The following is a 22,186-nucleotide window of genomic DNA, read 5'->3' as shown; positions in this document are numbered from 1 at the left end:
GTTTTTCCTGATGTGAAAGCAGAGTTGTTGGTTCTTCAGTTCCAAGAATCTACATTCATCCTGTCATTTCTGCCTTGCACAACCCACGTGATTGTCTGTGACCAGGCTTTCCAGATGGCTGGAGGCAGTCCTTGGGTCTTGCTGGTTAACTTAGTTACCGGCACTTTGCAATCTAGGCCCAGAGGTTCACTGGAAACCTAAATCTGCTTTCACTTTTTATTTCTTTCCCATTTTGTCAAAATATTTCTCTTTTTTTTTCCCCGAGAGAAATTGACCTCTCGTTCAGCAAACACCAGATGCCTTGTGATATCTTGCATAAGTGACAGTTCTGCTTCTGTGTATTCAAGTGGCGAGTGATACTGTATAGATAGTTATGTTTTGTGGATTCATTTGGTCTGTTGCTCTGAATCATTACAGTGAAAATCATAATTTAGATAGAGTTTTCTCCTACACAGCTGAGTAAGATTCTAACTACTCATCCTGCTTGATTATGTGAAATATTAAGACTAAATAATTAAAAGCCGCACCTCCTCGGCACTTTAAAGTTCGTAAGACCAAGCAATTAAGCATATAATAGAAAATAGCGTCCTTTCATTTTTGAACTGTTAGCATTTGTGTGAGCCAAATTTAATTGTTTTTGCAGTCTTTTCAAAGGGAATGAAATGAGCCTTGTCCTGTATGTCTTCAGATTTAAAACAGTTTGCTTATTATGTGCTTGTTCCTGAGTGTAGCAAGTGACTGCAGAAGTTGCTATTTGGCAGAAAGCACAATGCTCATGGTGGCAACTACATTTTGGCCTCTGTTTTCCACCAGTTTCCTGCTTTTACCCATTGCCTCTCCTGGATAAGAAACCAATTTGGGAATTGCAATCTGGCATGCCTTGCTACTGCTGAGTCTGAATACCTCAAAACATCTTACTTCAGTTGACTTGCCTCACAAAAATGAGGGCAGTTAGATTCAGATCATATATTCTGCATTTAAAATGTAGTTAATTGAACTGTACTTGAGTGTAAGAATAGTGTGACAGGTCTACTTCTTAAAGTATTCTACTTGCCACCTAAGTGGTAATTTCCCACCAAACCCTAAATTATGTCAGCAATAATTATGTCACAGCTGAGCCATCTCCTCACTATGCTTGACATGACTCCTTACACAGTTTTTGAAATTAGCATGTTGATTAAGTTGGAAATGCATTGGGAAATTTTCAGATCCTGGAATCTGAAGCCAAACAAAATCTGCTGGAGGAACACAGTGGGTTGAGGAGTATCAGTGAGAGAAAAAGAACGGCTGACATTTCGAACAGAAATCTTCTTCAGGACTGAGACAAGTTAGAAAGGTTGTTTTCCTTGCCCCTCGCTCCCTTTGTCTGGGACCTGGCAGTCCTCTGCCTGTCATTTCTCACCCCTGCATGCTTCATCAATCCTGTGTGGGTCCTCTGTCACATCCTGTCCTATTTACACTGCCTCAGTTCTAATGTTCCTCAGAATCAGAATTTATTGTCATGAGATTCGGTGTTTTGCACCAGCATCATAGTATAAACATTCATATTATAAACATCTTACAACATTACTATAAAAAATCATAGTGCACGAAAAGTAAGGCAGTGTCTTTGGTTCAGTAATTATTCAAGAATCTGATGGCAGCGGGCAAGAAGCTGTCCTTGTGCCATTTAGTACTTGTCTTTCGGCTCCTGTACCTTTCTCCCGATGGTAGCAGAGTGAAGAGGGCATGGCCTGGGATGTGGGGGTCTTTGAGGATAGAAGCTGCTTTTCTAAAACACCACCTCATGTAGATGTCCTTGATAGAGTGAAGTCTGGTGCCTGTGAAGTCACAGGTCTAGTTAACAACCCTCTGGAGTTCATTCTTGTCCTGAGAGTTGGCGCCTTCATACCAGGCAGTGATGCAACCAGCCAGAATGCTCTTCACAGTACATCTGTAGAAATTTTTGAGAGTTTTTGGTAACCTACCTGATGAATCCTCCTGAAAAGTTGCAGGATCATTAAGTTGCTGGACAATGATTCAGAGGCCTGTACTATTCATCCAATAATCTGCTGAACCAATATTTAAAATTAAAAAAAAATGAAGTACTGGTCTAGTATGTACAACCCTTGCTTTACGGATATTTGGGTGGCAGAAATTTGCCTTTATGGAATTCACAAATTGCTACCTAAAAGTCTGAGATACAGAGCAGGATTTCCTCCAAGAAATTTTTGAGGGTTTGGGGAGGTGTGGGGGGGGGGGGGGGGGGGAATGAAATAAATAAACTTAAATTCCAAAGAAACAACAAATGTTGTAAATTTAGACATACATCATGGTAACAGGACCTTTTGGCCCACGAGCCCGTGCCGCCCAATTGACCTTCAAACCCTGGTACATTTTGAACAGTGGGTGGAAACAGGAGCACCTGGAAAATCCATGCAGACATCAAAAGAATGGACAAACTCCTTACAGACAGTGTGAGATTGAAACCCCGATCCTGATTGCTTGAGCGTAATAATGTTGCACTAACTGCTACGCTAAGAGTGCTATCCAAATTTGTCTTTTTTTTCTTAACTCTCATTTCCAATGCATGTTCCGTCATTTGGAAAAATGCTCCAAGAGTAACCCTGGAAATTATAGGCCAGTGAGCCTGACGTCAATAGTAGGTAAATTATTGGAAGGTCCTCTAAAAGATTAGATATACAATTATTTGTATAGCTAAGGATTGATTAGGGATAGTCAATATTGGTTTGTACATTGTACATCATGTTTAATCAATCGTATAGAGTTTTTCGAGAAGGTTACCAGGAAAGTTGATTAAGGAAAGGCCATGTTGTCTACATGGACTTTAATAAGGCCTTTGACAAAGTACCATATGGGAGTTTAGTCAGGAAGTTTCAGATGCTCAGTATCATGGTGAAGTAGTAAAATGGATTTAACAATGGCTGGACATTCTCAGATTCAAGGCCTGTGACTAGGGGTGTGCTGGGACCATTGTTGTTTGTCATCTATATCAATAATCTGGATGATAATTTGGTAAATTGGATCAGAAAGTTTGCAGATGATGCTAAAATGAAAACTTTCAAAGTTTTCAGAGGATCTGCACCAGCTAGAAAAATGGACTGAAAAATGACAGATGAAATTCAAGGCAGACAAGTGTGAGGTATTATATTTTGGAAGGACAATCCAAGAAAGGACATACATGGTAAATGGTAGGGCACTGAGGAGTGCGGTAGAACAGGGATCTGGGAATACAGATACATAATTCTTTGAAAGTGGCGTCACTAGTAGATAGGGTTATAAAGAGAACTTTTGGCACATTGGCCTTCAAAAATTGAAGTATTGAGTATCGGAGTTGGAATGTTATGGTTAAGTTGTATAAGACATTGGTGAGACCAAATTTTGAGTATTGTGTGCAATTTTGGTTACCTAACTACAGAAAAGATATTAATAAGATAGAAAGAGTGCAGAAAAGATTTATTAGGATATTGCCTGGATTTTAGGAATGAGTTATAGGGAAAGATTAAACAGGTTAAGGCTTTATTCCCTGGAGCATAAAAGAATGAGGGGAGATTTTATAGAGAAATTTAAAATTATGAGGGTGATAGATAGAGTAAATATAGGTAGGCTTTTTCTATTGAGCATAGTTAGATACAAACCAGAAGACATGGGTTAAAATTGTAAGGGGGACCTTTCCACAGAGAGTGGTGGGAGTGTGAAACAAGGTACCAGCTGAAGTGGTGAATGCAGGCACATTTTTAGCATTTAAGAAGAATTTAGACACGTACATGGATGGGAGAGGTATGGAGGAGAATGAACTGGGTGTAAGTCAGTAGGACTAGACATAAAAATGGTTCAGCACAGACTAGAAGAACAAAAGGGGCCTATTTCTGTGCTGTAATGTTCTATAGTTCTATGTGCAGATAATATGGTTTTGTTTTGATGCAATCTGTTCATTTTGCTGCCTAGCAGTTTATTTTTCAAGAGTTTTGCATATCATGTACTCTCAAGATGTCTGAAACAAGGCTAGAAAGATTAATTGGAAATAATAAATGACCGCTGGAATTTCTTGTGAGTTGTATTGTTAAACCACCTTCATTTATTAGTATATCGTGACTTCAAAACTGGAGGGTTGTGCAAGTTGACACTCCTAATCTCTTGTTCTAAAATAAAGGGAATGCACAATTTTTAATTGACCTGGCAAGATGCAATTTCAGACCCATATAAGTAGTTGGTTCTTAATGATGCCACAGTGATGCAGCTAATGGTCCTGCTGTTTCATGTCTCTTATGAACTAGGTTCAATCCTAATCTCCAGTGCTGTCAGGGTTGAGATGGCACAAATTACTTGTGATCGTGTGTATTTTCCCTAGGTTCTGGTTTCCTACCACATTACAAATTCACTGCTGTATTTTGTGTGTAGTTAAGAATCTGGGGAGAGTTAATGGGAAAGTGGGGAGAATAAAATTGACTAAGTGCACACTTAAGGGTTAGCATAGCCTTAGTGGGCAGTGAGACATGTTTATGTGCCATATTTCTGAGATTCTACCCTCTGAAATGCCCACAGAGTAATCTGGTTCAGGGGCCAATTAGTAATGAAAAGTGTTGGACTTGTGTCCTCCAGATGCATCAATTGCAGAGTATTAAATAACAATGAAAACTTAAATGAATGGGAAGTGACATTTATTATACAGGGGCTCTCTGAGTAACAAATGATCTGACCACATAAATTCTCCCGAGAATTTCAAGACTGTAATGCTAAAATGTTTAATGGCATTTATTAATGGTGGGGTATGGTATACTTCCCATTAGTTTAAATACAGGTGGTGTTTAGGGTGATTAATGAAATGAATGAAATATAGCAAGTGTATGTAGAGTGATATAATATGGGTAACTACAGAAAACTGATGTTTCGGACTTGTGGAAGAAATCGACTTTTGGACAGTTCTAAAGAATTGAACCTCTGCATAACCTAGGAATAACTGTAATTTTATTTGTCAGAGGTTTATTGGCTGTAATTAACATTTTACCACCAGGTTAAAAAATCTGACATTAATCCACCATCACTAGGCCTTTTCACACTGCCGTGTAAAATAGGGATTCCTGGGAAATTTTCCTGGAAACTCCCATGAACTGGTGGTGTGAAAATGTCGGCCTGGAAAATGGCCCGGATCCATGTCCCTACCTAAGAGATAAGACTGCGGACCTGGGTCATTTTCCCAGACCACTCACTCCCTGCATTGTGAAAAGGCAAATGGCCAAGCATGGGAAGAGTCATGACATCAGTGCTTGCGCACTGAGTCACATGGGTGATTAAAATAAAGAATCATACCACCTGATAACAGCGGGCTGTTTCGGGATGTCACGACAATGGTCAATGCGGAATCGATGGCTGTGAGGGATTATAGCTTACGAAGTTGGCCATTGATCCCAAATTGTGCCACCGTTGCCATGTTCTGAAGTGGCCCAGGGTGGGAACTCAGTAATGTTTGGATCATATCACCAAATCTGAATCTCATTCAATGCCAATTGGAGAACTGGATAAAGAAATGCTTTAAAGACACGTGTTAACGTGATGATGAAATAAACACCCTGTATCCAGTTCATATATCACTGAAGGTCAGTTTGAATGAACAATGGGGAGCGACATAAAGTTTCAATTTTGAGATCTTGAGAACTCTGGTTAGATTATCCACAGTGAGTAACGCATCATCACTGGGAGCAAGACCCCCTTACATTTGCTGGGGAGGGAAAATTCCAGAGAATTTGGACTGCAGTGTGGAAGGCTCGGGTGGTCCTGTCTTCCCGGGAATTTCACCCGGGTCCAAGTAGGATCACTGCTCACCGGCAGAGTGAAAAGGACCACTGTGATATGTAAGTATATTCAGGATTGGCATCTTGCATTGCTTCAGAGCTAGTGATTGGAACCTGCAATTGGTTAGACTTGCTGTTTCATTGCTGTGGAAACCATTATTGTATATGTAAATGACATGATTTTTTATGTATAACCCTGCTCTCACTGGCCAGCTCGTGACTCTTCCCCTGTCTCCCCCATGAAAGCTGTCATGCCACAAGCCTGCCCCCAGTTAGAGACTGGGTCAGGGTGAGCCAGCAACACAAAGGATGCTGACCATCTCGTGTTAATAAAAGCCTCCAGTTCTAAAATAGCTTCGGTCTTTGTGTAAATGATTGTACCTCAATTGCAAAAATGTACGAGCAGAAACCGTCACTGTACTTCAACAGGGTGGTTGGAATCTGATTGGATAGGGCAAGTAAAATTTGTATCCCCAATGAATGAGATCGTAAAATTGCCACCATAGAGGATGAGAAGTGTAAATCTGATGTTAAGAGAAATATTGAAGATGGTTGGAAAATGTTTCTCAATTTTAGTTAATAGGAAGGTCTGCAGGGACTGTGATTGTAGTGCACTATACAACATGCTGGAGGAACCCAGCAGGTCACGCAGCATCCAGACAAGCAGAGATACAAGCAACCTTTTGGGCCTGAGTCCTTTGACATCTCCCCTTATCCTTTTATTCAAGTACCTGTCTGCTTTTCACAATCAGAATTTATTGTCATGAACATGACACGAAATTCATTGTTTTGCTACATTTTGGAAAGGCAAATTTAAATAGGTCATATACATTGAATGGTAGACAATTGAGGAGTGCAGAGCAACAAAGGGATTTAGGAGTGATGGTAAATAGTACCCTCAAGGCTGATACTCAGGTAGATGGTGTGGTGAAGAAGGCATTTGGAATGTTGGCCTACATAAATCGGAGTATTGAATTCAAGAGTAGGGAGGTTATGATGAAATTGTACAAGGCATTGGTGAGGCCAAATTTGGAGTACTGTGTACAGTTTTGGTCACCAAATTATAGGAAAGATATAAACAAAATAGAGAGAGTGCAGAGAAGGTTCACGAGAATGTTGACAGGATTTCAGGGTCTGAGTTACAGGGAAAGATTGTGCAGACTGGGGCTTTTTTCTCTGGAGCGTAGAAGATTGAGAGGGGACTTGATAGAGGTGTTTAAGATTTTAAAAGGGACAGACAGAGTAAATGTGGATAGGCTTTTTCAATTAAGAAAGGGGGAGATTCAAACTAGAGGACATGGTTTAAGATTGAAGGGGGAAAATTATAAGGGGAACATGAGGGGAAATTTCTTTACGCAGAGGGTGGTGGGGATGTGGAATGAACTTCCGGCAGACATGGTCGAGGCGGGATCATTGGTTACATTTAAGGAAAGACTGGATCGTTACATGGATAGGAGGGGACTAGAGGGGTACGGACCGGGTGCTGGTCAGTGGGACTAGGAGGGTGGGGATTTGTGACGGCATGGACTAGTAGGGCCGAACTGGCCTGTTCTGTGCAGTAAGTGGTTATATGGTTATCACGGTGCTAACGTTTCTGTAAGCCACATTTCGAAATAAATAAAAATAGTGCAAGAAAAAGAAAAAAAAAGACGAAGCAAGTTAGTATCTGTGCTTCATTGTTCGTTCAGGAATCTTATGGCAGAGGGGGAAGAAGCAATTCTTGTGCTGCAGAATGCTTGTTCTCAGGCTCATACTTTTTTCCTGATGGTAGCACAGTGAAGAAGGCATGGACTGGGTGGTGTGGATCCTTAAAGATAGAGGCTGCTTTCTTGAGACACTGGCTCTTGATGTCCTTGATGAAATGAAGACTGGTGCCCATGTTGTCATAGGCTGAGTTAACAACCCTCTGGAGTTTTCCCCCTGTCTTTAGCATTGCCACTTACATACCAGACAGTCATAGAAGTTTTTAAGTCTTTGGTGACGTAACAAATCTCCTCAAATTCCTCACAAAGTATACCAGTAATGAGCCTTCTTGTGACTTCATTAACATGGAGGCTCCAGGACAGATCTTCAGGGATATTGCTACCCAGAAATTTCAAGTTCTTGAATTGGCTCAGGCCTGAAACAATGCTTGTATCCCTTTGCTTCCTAATGACATTGCAAGACCTGCAGCACTTTTGTATATTTCTAAATTTTACGTTTTTATGATTTTCTCCGTCAAAACTGAAAGGAATAGGCTGTCTTATTTGTCATTTTTTCTGGTTGAAAGAGTATCTTAATGTGTCTGGATGCTAGGTGTCTTCAAGGTGGGCTCTTTGCATTACTTCAGAACATATTGTGTGGGTATTTAGTTTGTAACCAGCAAATACAGGAGCTTCAAGATGATGTAATATGTATGCTAAAAGAGGAACATTTTTATGGTGTTCAAATCAACCTAATTTGTATGAGGTGGCATGACCCCAATTTTATTAAATTGCTCTAATTTAATGGACACCAACACTTCTAAGATTAAGTCTTGTAATGTGAATATAAAGTGAGGGGAACTAGATTTGTTCTTGTTGGAGCTAGTTTGTCACTTGTTCTGGTGTAAAGTTTGTATGTGTATGGCTGGCCCACCCCTTGTACCTTTGATTGTACCTGTGGCTCCTCCCACTTGACTCCCCTAATAAAGGCAGCATTGCCATAATCCCTTCTCCAAAACAAGCTCAGGTCTCGGGTCAGCAACAAGAGACGTGCCTTCTGTTTATGGCAATAAAAGCCTATTAGTCAGTAACATCTAATCTTTGGAGTTATTGATAGCTCATTACCCATCATTAAGAAATCCAAACCTGAATGTGGTTCTGGTTTTATGGAGCACTAACTGCTTCACTATTGGAGAAGTTGTTCATGGGATGAGTATTACATTGCCAACAAGCATTGCAATTCTGATGTTGACATGGAGGCACGTTATTGATGAAGCAACTGACGATGATTGGACCTTTGGTCTCGGTGTTCCCCATATAATTCTTGCAGTAATATCTTGAGATGATTGACCTCTGGAAAACCACAACCATCCTGTGAAAGAAACAATGTCACACTTGATTAAATGCAGTCCTGATGTCATCAACAGCCATTGTTTTCTTATTTCTGGCCTTGTTTTGAAGTAAAGTTGTAATGAGATCTGGAACTAATTGATCGTTGTGGATTACAAAATGAGCATGGGGAATAGGCTTGGAGAACCTGTGCCATCAGACAGTAATTTTGCATCATCTGGCTGATAATTGAAAGTAGACAGATTTGCATAGATGAGATTTGTTCTGCTCTTTGTGGACATGCATATTTGGTTTCTTCTTTACATCGGTGAGACCAAATGTAAATTGAGTGACTGCTTTACTGAACACCAGTGATCTGTGTGTGGGTCTAAAGTTTAGCTTCCTAAAGCCAACCATTTCCACTCCCTCAACCATTCCTACTGTGACATATCTATCCTTGGCTTTATCCACGTCAAGGTGAGAACCAATGTAAATTTAAGATCAGCTCATCATATCCCTCCTGGACAGCCTAAAATCTAAATGGCAAGAACCTTGATATTTTTAATTTTGGGTAACCTTCGCCTACACTAGGCCCTTTCAAGGTGCAGTGTAAAATAGGGTTAACCGGGCAATTTGCCTGGTTAGCACCCCATGAAAAATGACAGCTTGAAAGGGTCTGACCTGGTCAGCGTGGTCCAAATCCAACTGGGTCCCTGACCTATCTCAGAGGTAGTCAGAGAACCCAGTTAAACTTACCTAGGACATCCACCAGTGGCTTGAAAGCAAAAATGGCCAACCCAGTTGTTCCGGTGACATCAAAGCTTGTGTGTGTATGTCACTGGGTTGCACCTACTGAAATGTGCAGTGTTTACATCCTGCTGCACCTCCAATGACTACAGTATTTGCCTGACAGTGGTGGTCACAACAGTTCCCTGCTGTACTGCAGCACAGCAGAGTTGATTAGCCAGCATCAGAAGGTCGTTCCATTTGGACTTCGATTCGTCACTTTAGGTAATAATTCCGGTAAGTGCATGGCACGTCATTCAAAGTGTCATTGCGGGGCTAAATCCCCCTCAAATCGCCAGGTTGGCAATTTAATGGGTTGATCCCCCTGCAGCTTAAAAGGTGCTGGAAGCAGCATAAAAAGTGCTGGAAGCACCTTTGCCCCACTAATCGCTCCTGTGTCCCAGGACAGCTATCCAGGTGCTGCAGCTGACAAGTGCCTACTGTTTCCATCTTTTTATCTATTACTGTTTTATTTTTTCCTTTCTCTCTCATTTTTCTTCCCCCCCCCCCCCTTCTTAATGGTTTCTCCCTCTACCTGCTTCTCACCTCCTACACCTTCTTTATCACCTCTGGACCTGCCTCAGCTCCTTCCCCCTTTGTATGTAATTTTACCTATTCCATCTTAGTCAGATGCAAAATGTTGACAGACCATTTCTACCCATGAATTCTGTCCAACTTGCTGAATTTTTCTATTGTTTGTCTGCTTGTGATTCCAGCATCTACAGCTTTGAGTTTTTCAAAAATAAAATTAGTATAATTTTTTTTCATGGATTTTATTGGAAAGTGGAGACATTCTTCCTACTGTAATGTGGATTTAATTATTCCCATCACTTAATTTGACCTGCTGAATTTCTCCAGCATTGTGTTTTACATAATTAAGAGATATTGGCAGAAAGGATTCATGAGAAATAGAATCAACATTTTCCTTTGGATTTTTTTTTCTGTCATAAATGAACATTTTACCTCTGCATTTCTGTCATTTTTTTTCAAATTTGTCTTCTTCTTTGGCTTGGCTTCGTTGACGAAGATTTATGGAGAGGTATGTCCACGTCTGCTGCAGGCTCATTGGTGACTGACAAGTCCGATGCAGGACAGGCAGGCACGGTTGCAGCGGTTGCAAGGGAAAATTGGTGGGTTGGGTGTTGGGTTTTTCATCCTTTGTCTTTTGTCAGTGAGGTGGGCTCTGCGGTCTTCTTCAAAGGAGGTTGCTGCCTGCCAAACTGTGAGGCGCCAAGATGCACGGTTGGAGGCGATATCAGCCCACTGGCGGTGGTCAATGTGGCAGGCACCAAGAGATTTCTTTAAGCAGTCCTTGTACCTCTTCTTTGGTGCAAATTTGTATATTTCTGTGATTAATAACAGATAAACACTTGGTAGTTTACTATCCAGAAAATTGTTACTTTATGTTGCAAAGGCTGAATTAGATATTAGATACAGAAATATAAACACGAATACTAGATTCCTTTCAGCAATAGTTACGCATCACATTTTTTTGCATATTTAGCTTTTTGTTTTACACTTGTGCTAAATAATTTTGTATCAAGGTCAATGACCTAATCTTACTGGCTCCAATGTGTTCAGTTTTTGTTTCGGGTCCTGCTGTGTTTGGGCTGTGGTGCACATTTAATTTTGCTAAATAGGTGGGCTAAACAGGTTTTTTATTGAATTCAAATGCTGCTTGGGTGATTTAATGTGTCTTCCTACTTGCCTTGAGGGTTCCCATCTGCCACTGAACAGTTCACTGGGTTAATTGGAGACTAGACAGCAGAATGTTTATAGGGAGAAAATTGCATAAATCAGTCAGTGTCTATTCAAAAAATGTAGAAGTATTCTTGAGTTTTTCAATGAATAACCACTGAAGCAAGGTTATTGACAAATTTGGCTGCACTAGCCATTTATCAGTACATAAGATGTGCTATGTAATTTGTTAAAACATTTTAACTCTGATATTATTAGGTCAAGTCACTCAGTTAAACACAATTCCATACTGGAAGTACATATGAGAGATACTGACAGAGCGTGAATACTAGGGAGTTCATTCCAAGAGATTACATGTTAAACTCCCTTGAAATAATCTTGTAAGAGCTTTGTTCAGTTATGTTATTTCCTTTCAAGACTACAATAAAATCCAATGGGAACTGCTCACTGATGGGAAAATATTGATATCTATTATGGCTTTATTACTGCTTCTGTGTAGAGCAATCAAGAAAACATACTGCAACACAAACCATGCATTACTTTCTAACAAATGACCAACTTGTTACATCTTCTCAAAAGGTCATGAGGTTTTGTCTCTTCTTCTAAAGCCCATATTTGTCTGGCCTTGACAAAATAAGTACCATTGTATTAATAATTTTTGATTAAACAATTATGATAATCTAGGGTTGGATATTGCCAGTGATGGAAAGTCTTGTGAGCGAATAAATGAAAGAAAACTACAGCTGTTATTGAAAGAAAAAGAATTTCTGTCTGGAATTTAGCAGTAACTTGTACACCCCAAGCAATGCTGCATTACTTAATAATTCTCCTCTTCCTGACTCTTGTTAAATGGAACATTTAAACCACAAAGGGATGAGGAGGATAGGAGTGGTTTTGGAGCACCCATGATCAGAACAAGGTTGAGTGGGAAGACTGGCCAGTGGAGAATGCTCTTGAGATTTGTCAGATTAAAGGGACAGATTTAGGTGAGATGTGTGATGGATGCCAACGATTTGGGGAATCCATTCAGGGACTTTGAAGAGAGAAGAAAAGTTTGTGATATGATCAATGAGAGTCAAGAGATAATAAAATTGATATTTTTGAGGTGGAGAAGTGACCAGGGTTTTTTCAACAAATTTAAGGGCTCCTTTGAGTGAATTATAACATCCATTCTGCTGACTTTGATCAATGTTGAATAAAACGTGAAAGTCTGCGGACACTGTGATTGAAGTAAAAACACAATGCTGGAGAAACTCAGTAGCAAAGATAAAAATGCATAACCAACATTTTGGGCTTGAACCCTTTAAATTTCATACTTTGATGAAGTTTCTCCAGCATTGTGTTTTAACTTGAATCATTGTTGAAATGTTTCCTTGTCAGTATTGACTCATTAAGTCCAAAGGGCTTTCCATGATGATCGTTGTGAAAGGGATTTCACAGAAGGAAAAATCTATTAAATAAATCTAAGCAATTAACATCAGGAAAAAGTTAGGAGTTGAGTGTTTCATTGGAAACAAAATGTGGCAGTCAAACATCGAACAGAGGCTGAAATGAAGGTTGGAGAGTTGGTTGAAAAGTGACAGAAGAATGAAATGTTTGTGGAACATGTGCTTTGAGTGAAGCACATTACTCAATGAAATCAACAACACCTGAAAAAGAGTGGATGACTGCGTTTGTTGGGCTGCAAAGGGAGAAAAGGATTCAGGGTCTAAAGGAGGCAAGGCCACTCATTGACCTTGATGGAGACAAGACAGTCATTAGGAAGGCAGAAAAATTCCAACTGTTTAATAAACTGGGTGTGGAGTAAGGTAAGATGCAAGTTGCAAGGTTCTGAATGATATTAAGTTAATGTTCAAGAGGAGCCAAGAGGTAAATCTTGGAGGTATAAAGTAATTTGAGGGTCTTGTGGTCAAAGCTAACACAGGGAATATATCAGAGATTTTTAGCAGTGGTTTGGAAAGTGAAACAGAATTGTGAGTCGAGTGTACCATTAATGCAAACACCCAAGATGTAATGGAATGGGAGGCTTTGATCAAAATTTCTGATTATGAATTTGCTTCTCCAGTATGATGTAAGATAATGTTGATGAATTAATGTGGAGAAATCATTCATATTTGTCCTATGATAATTGCATTTGGGAGAATATTGATAAGGTGGCGTGGAGATGGTCTAACGTCTCTGATGCGCTCCATTTCATGCTTAAGTCGATGTTTGGGTTTACTTTGTGCCAAACCTGCTCTTGGTGAGAATAAAGAAAATGCTCTTGTTCCAGCCCCTCCAAAGCTTGGAGCTTTTCTTTTGCTAAATTTTCCAAAACTAATTGGATGTTCTTGGTGCCCAATGATTAAGAAAAAAAAACAGAAGGAAAAATAATTGTGTTTTGGCATAATAATCATTATATTATAAATGAATATGTAACATAAAATATCTTTACAATGCCAGGTCACTGTTTCAAATGCTATGCCATTTTAGATACTCTTCATATGTGAAGTAGTTGGATTAAAATCCCACAAGGATCTAATAATTTTGTTAGAACACAATGAAGATCAATGATTTAATAAATTACATGTATAAATCTGCAATATAAATTTGCTTTAAATACCCTTAGTAATCAGAAATTTCTGAAAATTGACAACCTAGTTGGTGTCTATGAACCAGAATTAAAGTGCTACAATGACCAATGTTCTAGTTAATATTTATTCAAAGCCATTTATTTATACATTTTAATAATGTGCCAAATGTTCTCTCAAATAGTTCTTCATCTGTTAGCAATTCTATCATGGCAAGTAGTGAAACAATTTCCTGATTGGCAAACAAATCTTAAAAATAAACTGATTCTTCTTGTATGTCTCAGTCTTTGCTGTATATAGTTTTTGTGTGGAAAATATACAAGGCAACTAAAAAGGAACAATTCAGCCCTTACAAAAAGGAATGTTTGTGAGCTTGAGTTGCTGAGCTTGTGTTTTGTGACATGGTGTGTGACATTGTCAAGGGTTAGAACTTCCCTCCAAAAGATGTGGTTCACTGGATACAATTGAAATTAGAGTCTTTGTTGGGGGAAGATGTGTCACCAAACTCCCAGCAAGCTACTTAAACAGATGCAGCAGTATGTTGTCACAACAGTTAAGACCAACTAACCATGACCCACCATTCCACCCCCACCCCATACCCCATGCAGCCTTCTAGATATTTCTGAAGCTGCTGTGTTGCTAACAGTGCAAGAGGAGAATTTTCACTTGCAGCTGTTTTGATCCCACGGAGACAATTGGGTGTATTTATTTTGTGCATGAGAGGAGTGAATCAGGCTACATTAGAATTATTATGCATTCATCTGAAAGTTAAAATAATGTGCTGCAATGTATCAGCTGGTAAATCATTTGGAAGTGGCATTTCAGAATTAGGAAAAACATTTAAAATGAACAGGAAAGATATCAATAAGATTGAAAGAGGTAAAAGAAGATTTACTAGGATGTTGCCTGGACTTCAGGATCTGAGTTACAGGAAAGGTTAAATAGGTTAGGACTTTATTCCCTGGAGTGTAGAAGAAAAAGGAGAGATGTTATAGACGAATTTAAAATTATGAGGGACATAGACAGTGTAAATGTAGGTAGACTTTTTCAACTGAGGGTATGTGAGATACAAACCAGAGGAAAGGGAAAGGGAAAAAAGTTTAGAGGGAACATGGGGAGAAACATCTTCACACAGAGTGGAGGGAGTATGGAACGAGCTGCCAGCTGAAGTGGTGAATGTGGTCTCATTTTTAACATTTAAGAAGAATTTGGACAAGTCCATGGATGGGAGAGGAATGGAGGGCTATGGACTGGGCAGAGGTCAGTGGGAATCGGCAGAAAAATAATTCAGCACAGACTAGAAAGGCCGAAGGGCCTGTTTCTATGTTGTAATGTTCTATGAAAGACATTTTGGTAAAAAGACTCATGAGTGATGATCATGAATTGCAATTTTTGTCTTTATCTGACTGGAATAATTTATTTTGCAGATTACACCAGATTATTTGCACATCAGAAATTGCCTGAGATCTGCTTGAAAGGTAAGGTCCTCAGTTCTTTCTTAAAAGTTAATGCAGAACAGTTGTTAAAACATTCATTGTCTTTAGAAATAAGGCACTGCAGATTTATCTATTGTTTTACCGTCAGCTTCAATGATGAACATGTCTGTGATTGTATTTTGCAAATTTGGTAGACCATTTTGAAAGACGATTATTTTGTTGGGCAGAAATTAATCAAATTTTGTTTCATTTTGTCAATTTCACACCCAACCTGTCTGACAGATTAAATACTAGATAGTGATTAGTTAAATATAAATTATAGGCTGATTGCAAGCAGTAGGAATTTTCTCTTAGATGACATTTAAATATCTGATGAATCCATAATTATGCTATGACAATTAAATTGTTTTGGATTGCTACATGAAAAAATAAATTGTGCAACTAATATCTAACAATGCTCTAAAATATTAAGGAAAACAAAATCTAATGAAGCAGGCTTACAAAACATTTTGTTTCCCATTTTAAGCTTCTGAATCTTGGTGGCATTATTTAGAAACATCTTCTGGCTTGGGTTGAAACCTGAGGATTGCAACTCTGAATCCTAGCTCCCTTTCATTATTTTGGCACAGCCTTCCCCCATCATTCTGTACTAGCTGATTTGATTTTATGTGGATACATATTTCTATTTTTTCATAATGTTCTATTTTGATTAATGCATTGGACCAAAGTTAAAATTTTGAATATGAAAATCTCGCACAGATGCATTAAATGCTCCATTTGGAGAATCTAATCCTGCAAATTGACCCACTCAGCTATTCTGCCACTTATGTGGTCATAATGCTTATGGTTATCTTGTACCTGTACTAAAGGGAATGTCTTCATTGGCTGAAGTCTCATTGACCTCTCTGATGGTAAAAACATAAAATATGTTTTGTATTTTTTAAAATTCCAATGTACACCTTCTGGATTTTCAATGTGTGTGGCTCAGTTGCTTTTATGAAAGGATATTTCTACTTCAGCTCTTTTAAACAAAAACTAAGAAATATCTGAGCATGTCTTATTCACAAATAGGAAGCATTCCATGATTATAAAGCCACCATTAGATGCTAGAGCAATTCACAAAAATGCTGGAAAAATGAATCAGGTCACGTAGCATCTCGAGGAAGCAATGGATAACTAGCATTTTGGGATACTTTGATGAAGGGCTCCTGCCTAAAACATTGGTTACCCTTTACTTCCGATAGATGCTGAGTGACCTGCTGATTTTCTCCAGCACTTTTGTGTACTGCTCTATAATCACAGCATCAGCAGATTTTCCTGTTTAGTTTAATTAGATGGCAGGGCCCTGCAGACAACGTAGAAATGTGGTTCCTTAAAAGTGGTGACATAGGTAAATAGGGTGAAGCAGAAGGTGTTTATTTATCAATCAAGGCATTAATTACAGATTAAAGGTGAGAAGGAAAGATTTAAAAGGGACTGAGAAGATGCAACTTTTCAGATCTTTGATTTCATGGTCTTCTAGAGATCCTCCTTATCATCTAATCCTGGATAGTGGAAGTCATCTTGTAGTCAATTAAACAACAAATTGGAACTTATGAAACACAAAAGTCTGCAGATGCTGCGATTGGAGTAAAAACACCTAAGATAGAAATGGTCAGTAAATGTTTTGGGTCTGAACCTTTAACAAGACTAGGATAAGAAGGGCAAAAGTATTCCTAAAAAGGGAGAGGCAAAAATGCTGGAGGAACATAGGTCTTGCAGGATCTATAGGAGGTGAAGGTGTATAGCCAACATTTTAAGCCTGAGCCCTTCTACAAGGTATGAAAAAAAGCAGGCAGGCTCCTGAATAGAAGGGCTGAGGAGAAGGGAAGAAAGGGCAGGAGGAGGAGTGTAGGCCAACAGACCAAAGGTGATAATGGGACATGGATAGGAGGAGAGGAGAGGTGAGATGAGAATTGATTGAGAGAGAGGGTGGCTCAGTGAATGCAGAGCTGAGGAAATGAGAAATAGGGATAGGGAAAGCAGAGAGACGGGAGTCTAACAGAAACCGGGGAAGTCGATGTTAATGCCATCTGGTTGGAGGGTGCCCAGACGGAATATGAGGTGTTATTCCTCCAATTTGCAGGTGATCTCAATCTGGCAGTACATGAGACCATGGACAGATATGTCAGCATGAGAATGGGGTGGGGAATTGAAATAGGTTCACAAAGGAGACTTGTTCTGTTTTCCTGGACCATAATGCATCCTCATGCAGACCTGTCAGATTTCTGCTTTATATTATTGTTTTTCTCTTTCATTGTCTCTTTTTAATTCAGTTAAGAATTGTAGTTTTTAATATCTTCGAGGAGGCAATTCTTTCACCCAGTGGATGGTAGATTTGTGGAGGAAGCTGCCAGAGGAAGTAGTAGAATTAATAATTGCAACGTTCAAAAAACATTTAGACAGGTACATGGGTAGGAAAGATTCAGAAGGATATGCAGAAAAATGAAACTGGGTAGACATCTTGGTCAGCAGAGACAAGTTGTATCGAAGGGCCTGCTTCACAGTTTTAAAACTATGACTGACTTCCTGTGGAAAAAGTACCTGTTTTCTTCTCGGGAATTCTTGAAATTTTATTTTCATCCTAGCAACATTTGTCATTTTGGTCAACTATGCGATAATGCCCTTATCACAAAGTGGATTCTTCTTAGGTTAATAATGGTTGGTGGCCTGGCCATTCAATCCTGAACAGTTTTAAAATTGTAAACAAGTTTTATCTTCATGGTTATGTGAAGAAAAGTTTGTCTTGAACATCTGTGTACCATTATAGTGTACCTTTACATTCATTGTTCAATATCTCTAAAATACTAATTGCGTACAGTTTGTAAAGACCTGTGACAGAAGAATTATTCACGCTACCTCTTTTAGACAATTATGACTTCTTAATCCTTGTGCTACATTGTTAACTGCAGCTCGTGCAATTCCAGGCATCACATGATTGTTCAATGACCATGTCACGTTCATTTTATTTTTACTGCACTGGCAAAGAATTGTAGCAAAAACAATAAAAGTTCCCTCACTTAAGTTTTTTATATTAAAATTAGTTTGATTTATATTCCTTTCCCTGCATGTGTTAGAATACAACTTCAAGACACAAAATTCTTTCTGGTACCTCACCTGAATGTTGCCTTGCAGATGGGCTTGTGCATTGGCACTTTAATCCCTTATGGACAAGGGGAAATTTCATAGCTGAGCCTAGTCCTGTCTTGGCCAAACCTTCTCAGGAAGAAGCCATTGATTGATTTTTAAAAAAATATTCCTTCGTCTTATTCGGGAGTAGAAGTTATTGTTGTTACCATTCACCTGTAACTGTTGACTTGTAATGCTGCCTTAGGAATTTTTTTAGCTCAATGTGCATTGTGGTGAGTATTTTGCTCTGAATAAATTGTTTTCTGACAGCTTTAAGTTACAACGAAATCCATTAAGAATTTTTTTTGTGCCAAGCAAAATGCTCTGCTGATGTATTCTAAGAATTTTTTTTAGGATCTCCGTACTGTGAATGAGCCAAGTGTTGGGATTTAAGCACAATCTGTTGGAGGAGGACAGGATGAGCAGCAACAGTGGGGGAAAAAAAAGACTTTCTGGGCTGAAACTTTTCATCAAGGCTGGGAATCTAGAGAAGAGAAGCTAATGTAAAGGGAAATATGACTGGTGTAAACAGGGTATCTATTGTTCCTCATCTTTAGGAGCATTATTAATCTGTCCGGTATTATGATCTTGTAAAAGTATTAGAGAAAGTATTGAGACATGGGGTGTCGTTATCATATTTTACTTATATCCACTAATGTGGTATGAGGTTATATTCAGGTTGAAGTATTTATCAATATCCTTTTGTTGTGCATCTGAATAACACTGGGTGCTTGATTCATTTGTTTACGTCAGTGGTTCTCAACCTTTTTCTTTCCACTCACACACCACTTTAATTAAGCCCTATGCCATCGGTGCTCTGTGATTAGTAAGGGATTGCTTAAGGTGGTATGTGGGTGGAAAGAAAAAGGTTGAAAACCACTGTTTTAATCGTACCTAATAGACTCGTTATGTGCACGGTTTCAGGATTCCCAAGGAAATGGGCCAATGACAATGTTTCTCAAGCAAAATATTTCAGTAACAATTGGGTTTAGAGCAGTGATTCTCAGTCTTCCCTTCCCACTCACATACCACCTTATGCAATGCCTTACTAATCACAGAGCATCGATGGATTACTTAAAGTGGTATGTGATTGGAAAGAAAAAGTATTCTTTGAGATTTAGCAAGTGAATTTAATCATATTTTAGATGGTATTCCTTGTACTGTATAATCTTATTTTTCTGAACTAAATTATGAAAACTGAATGACAACACTCACATACTTATTGAGAAAATGCATCTGAATGCATCATAATCAAATGAGCCAAGTGTTATATAGTCAGGATAATGTGAACTATTTTGTAACTGCGTAAGAATACACCCTTCTCACTGTAGTAACTGTAGTGCACCACTGTGGGGCATATGTATGAATGTGTGAACTATTTTGTAACTGCGTAAGAATACACCCTTCGCATTGTAGTAACTGTAGTGCACCACTGTGGGGCATATGTATGAATGTGTGAACTATTTTGTAACTGCGTAAGAATACACCCTTCTCACTGTAGTAACTGTAGTGCACCACTGTGGGGCATATGTATGAAAATGTGAACTATTTTGTAACTGCGTAAGAATACACCCTTCTCACTGTAGTAACTGTAGTGCACCATCCTGGGACATATGTATATGAGTGTGTGAACCGTTTCCTGAGATGGTGGAAGGCATCGGTCTCTTTTGTTATTTGAATTTTGCATCTCTAAGTTATTTAAGAAGCTTCCCAATTAACACAGGGACATAACACCAAGGAATACAGATAAACAGATAACTTTGTGAGTGTAGCACATATTTAATTTGGTTGCTGGTAGAAGGGACAAGGCACGAAGGAAAGGCTGGAAATGAAGATATCCCATGCTGTTTATGACGGGGTCTGAGTGAGGGGAGGTGATGTGCCTGGGTCAGACTGCAGTGCATCCATTTCAGCACAAGCCAGAATGAAGGGACAATGTAGACTTATGGCCTGTCTTTCCAAATTGGTAATGTGCTTTGTATCAAAGCAACCAGTTTTCCCTGGTGACTGTAGATATACTTGTGACTTGTTTTCAGAGAAGGGGAGCCGAAGCCCTCCTCCCCAGAATCTATATTCTGGATTTGTGAAATGTGATCTAGCTGATGCACGTCTAATGCACATTTGTTCTGTTGGTATCTGTCAAGAACATGACAAATAAGAGAGTTCTTCTGATTCCTGAATTTTGATTGGACCAATAGCAGAAGTACTGAATGAATATAATCCAGCAACCCTTTCATAATGTTTCCTTCATTCCTTGTGGCAGGACATGTTCGAATCCAGTGCTGTCTGTAAGGAATTTGTACATTCTCCCTGTGACCTGATGGGCTTTCCCGAATTGCACTGGTTTTCTCCCACCCTTCAAAATGTATGGTGTTGGTAGATTAATTGGGTATAATTCTGTGGCATGGGTTTCAATGGCAGAATTGTCTTATCCTGCTATATCACTAAAGTAAAACAAAAACTGGCAGAAGAGCAAGCAACAGTGCCTTCCTCTCCCACGTTCAATGCATTTTATGCTTGCTTCGAACAAGAGGCCGATGAACAAGAAACACACACCACTTAAACCATGGGCAGACCTATATCCATGGTCACCATGGCATATATGAGATCAGCCTTCCAGAGATTGAACCTGAGGAAGGAGACTGACCTAGATGGAATCCCTGGATGCGTCTTTTGAGCCTGCACAAACCAGGTAAGTCACAGACATCTTCAACCTATTCCTTCTACAGGCAGAATTACTGACCAACTTCAAGAAGGTCTTGAAGAAAAACACATTAATGGGCCTACCACCTCTCGTCCAGTGGCTCTGACACCCACCATCATGAAGTACTTTGAGAGGCTGGTTATGGCTCACATTAGCTCCAACCTCCTAGTCACCCTTGACCCATTCCAATTCACCTGCCACCACAAAAGATCCAGAGCAGATGCCATTTCTCTGGCTCAACACTCAACACTGGACTATCTGGACAGCAAAAACACACCTACATCACCTACATCATTGACTACATTCTAATTTCAACAATGCCAAATAAACTCTTCCCCAAACTGCAAATAGATCAACATTTTCCTGTCCTGCATGCTGAAGTCAGTGAGAATTGGTGACAGTACCTTCTCCATGATCATTCGCACACTAGTGTCCTGCAAGGCTGTGTACTCATCCCCTATTATACTCCCTGTTCACCAATGTCTGTGTGACCAAACGCTGCTCCAACTCATAGTAGAAATATTTGCATGACTCGCAGTCATAGGTAGGATCTCTAAAAATGATGATTTGGATGTAGACGGGAGTTAGTGGGCCTAGTGGCTCGATGCCAGGACAACAAACTGTCGCTCAATGTCAGGTAGGCTAAGGAGATTGTCATTGACTTTTGGAAGAGGGATTTCCCCTGTTTGCATCAACAGTGCTCAGCAGAAATCATGGATTTAAGCATTTGCAACTACCTTTTCTGGTTCACCCACGTCAATGTGATGGCTAAGAAAGTGCTGTAATGCCTCGACTTTCTCAGAAGCCTGAAGAAATTTGGCATGTCGTATGCATCCATCAGAAACTTCTACAGATGCATCATTGTGTGGTACTGAACTACTCTATTCAAGTCCACAAGAAACTGCAGAGATTTGTAAACACAACTTAAAGAACTGCACAAACACCTCAGTCCTTTCATTAACCTCTTCATTAACACCCTTGACCTTGGCATGATGGAATATTGTCCTGGCCTTGCTTGTAA

At 39.4% G+C, this 22,186-nt stretch overlaps 1 protein-coding gene across 1 annotated transcript in view; it reads left to right on the top strand.

Moving 5' to 3' along the window:
* LOC138762445 (microtubule-associated protein 2-like) overlaps window positions 1-22,186 on the top strand; it is a 434,932-nt gene that overhangs the window by 130,978 nt on the left and 281,768 nt on the right. The window contains exon 3 of the mRNA XM_069936203.1: window positions 15,285-15,335. The gene's annotated coding sequence lies outside the window, so the exon portion shown is untranslated. The remainder of the gene's footprint in view (window positions 1-15,284; window positions 15,336-22,186) is intronic.

The sequence above is a fragment of the Narcine bancroftii genome, chromosome 4 (genome assembly GCF_036971445.1).
Source record: "Narcine bancroftii isolate sNarBan1 chromosome 4, sNarBan1.hap1, whole genome shotgun sequence".
In the NCBI taxonomy this organism is placed as follows: Eukaryota; Metazoa; Chordata; class Chondrichthyes; order Torpediniformes; family Narcinidae; genus Narcine; species Narcine bancroftii.
The sequence above is the reverse complement of the archived record's forward strand: the minus strand, read 5'-3'. Positions and strand labels throughout refer to the sequence as shown.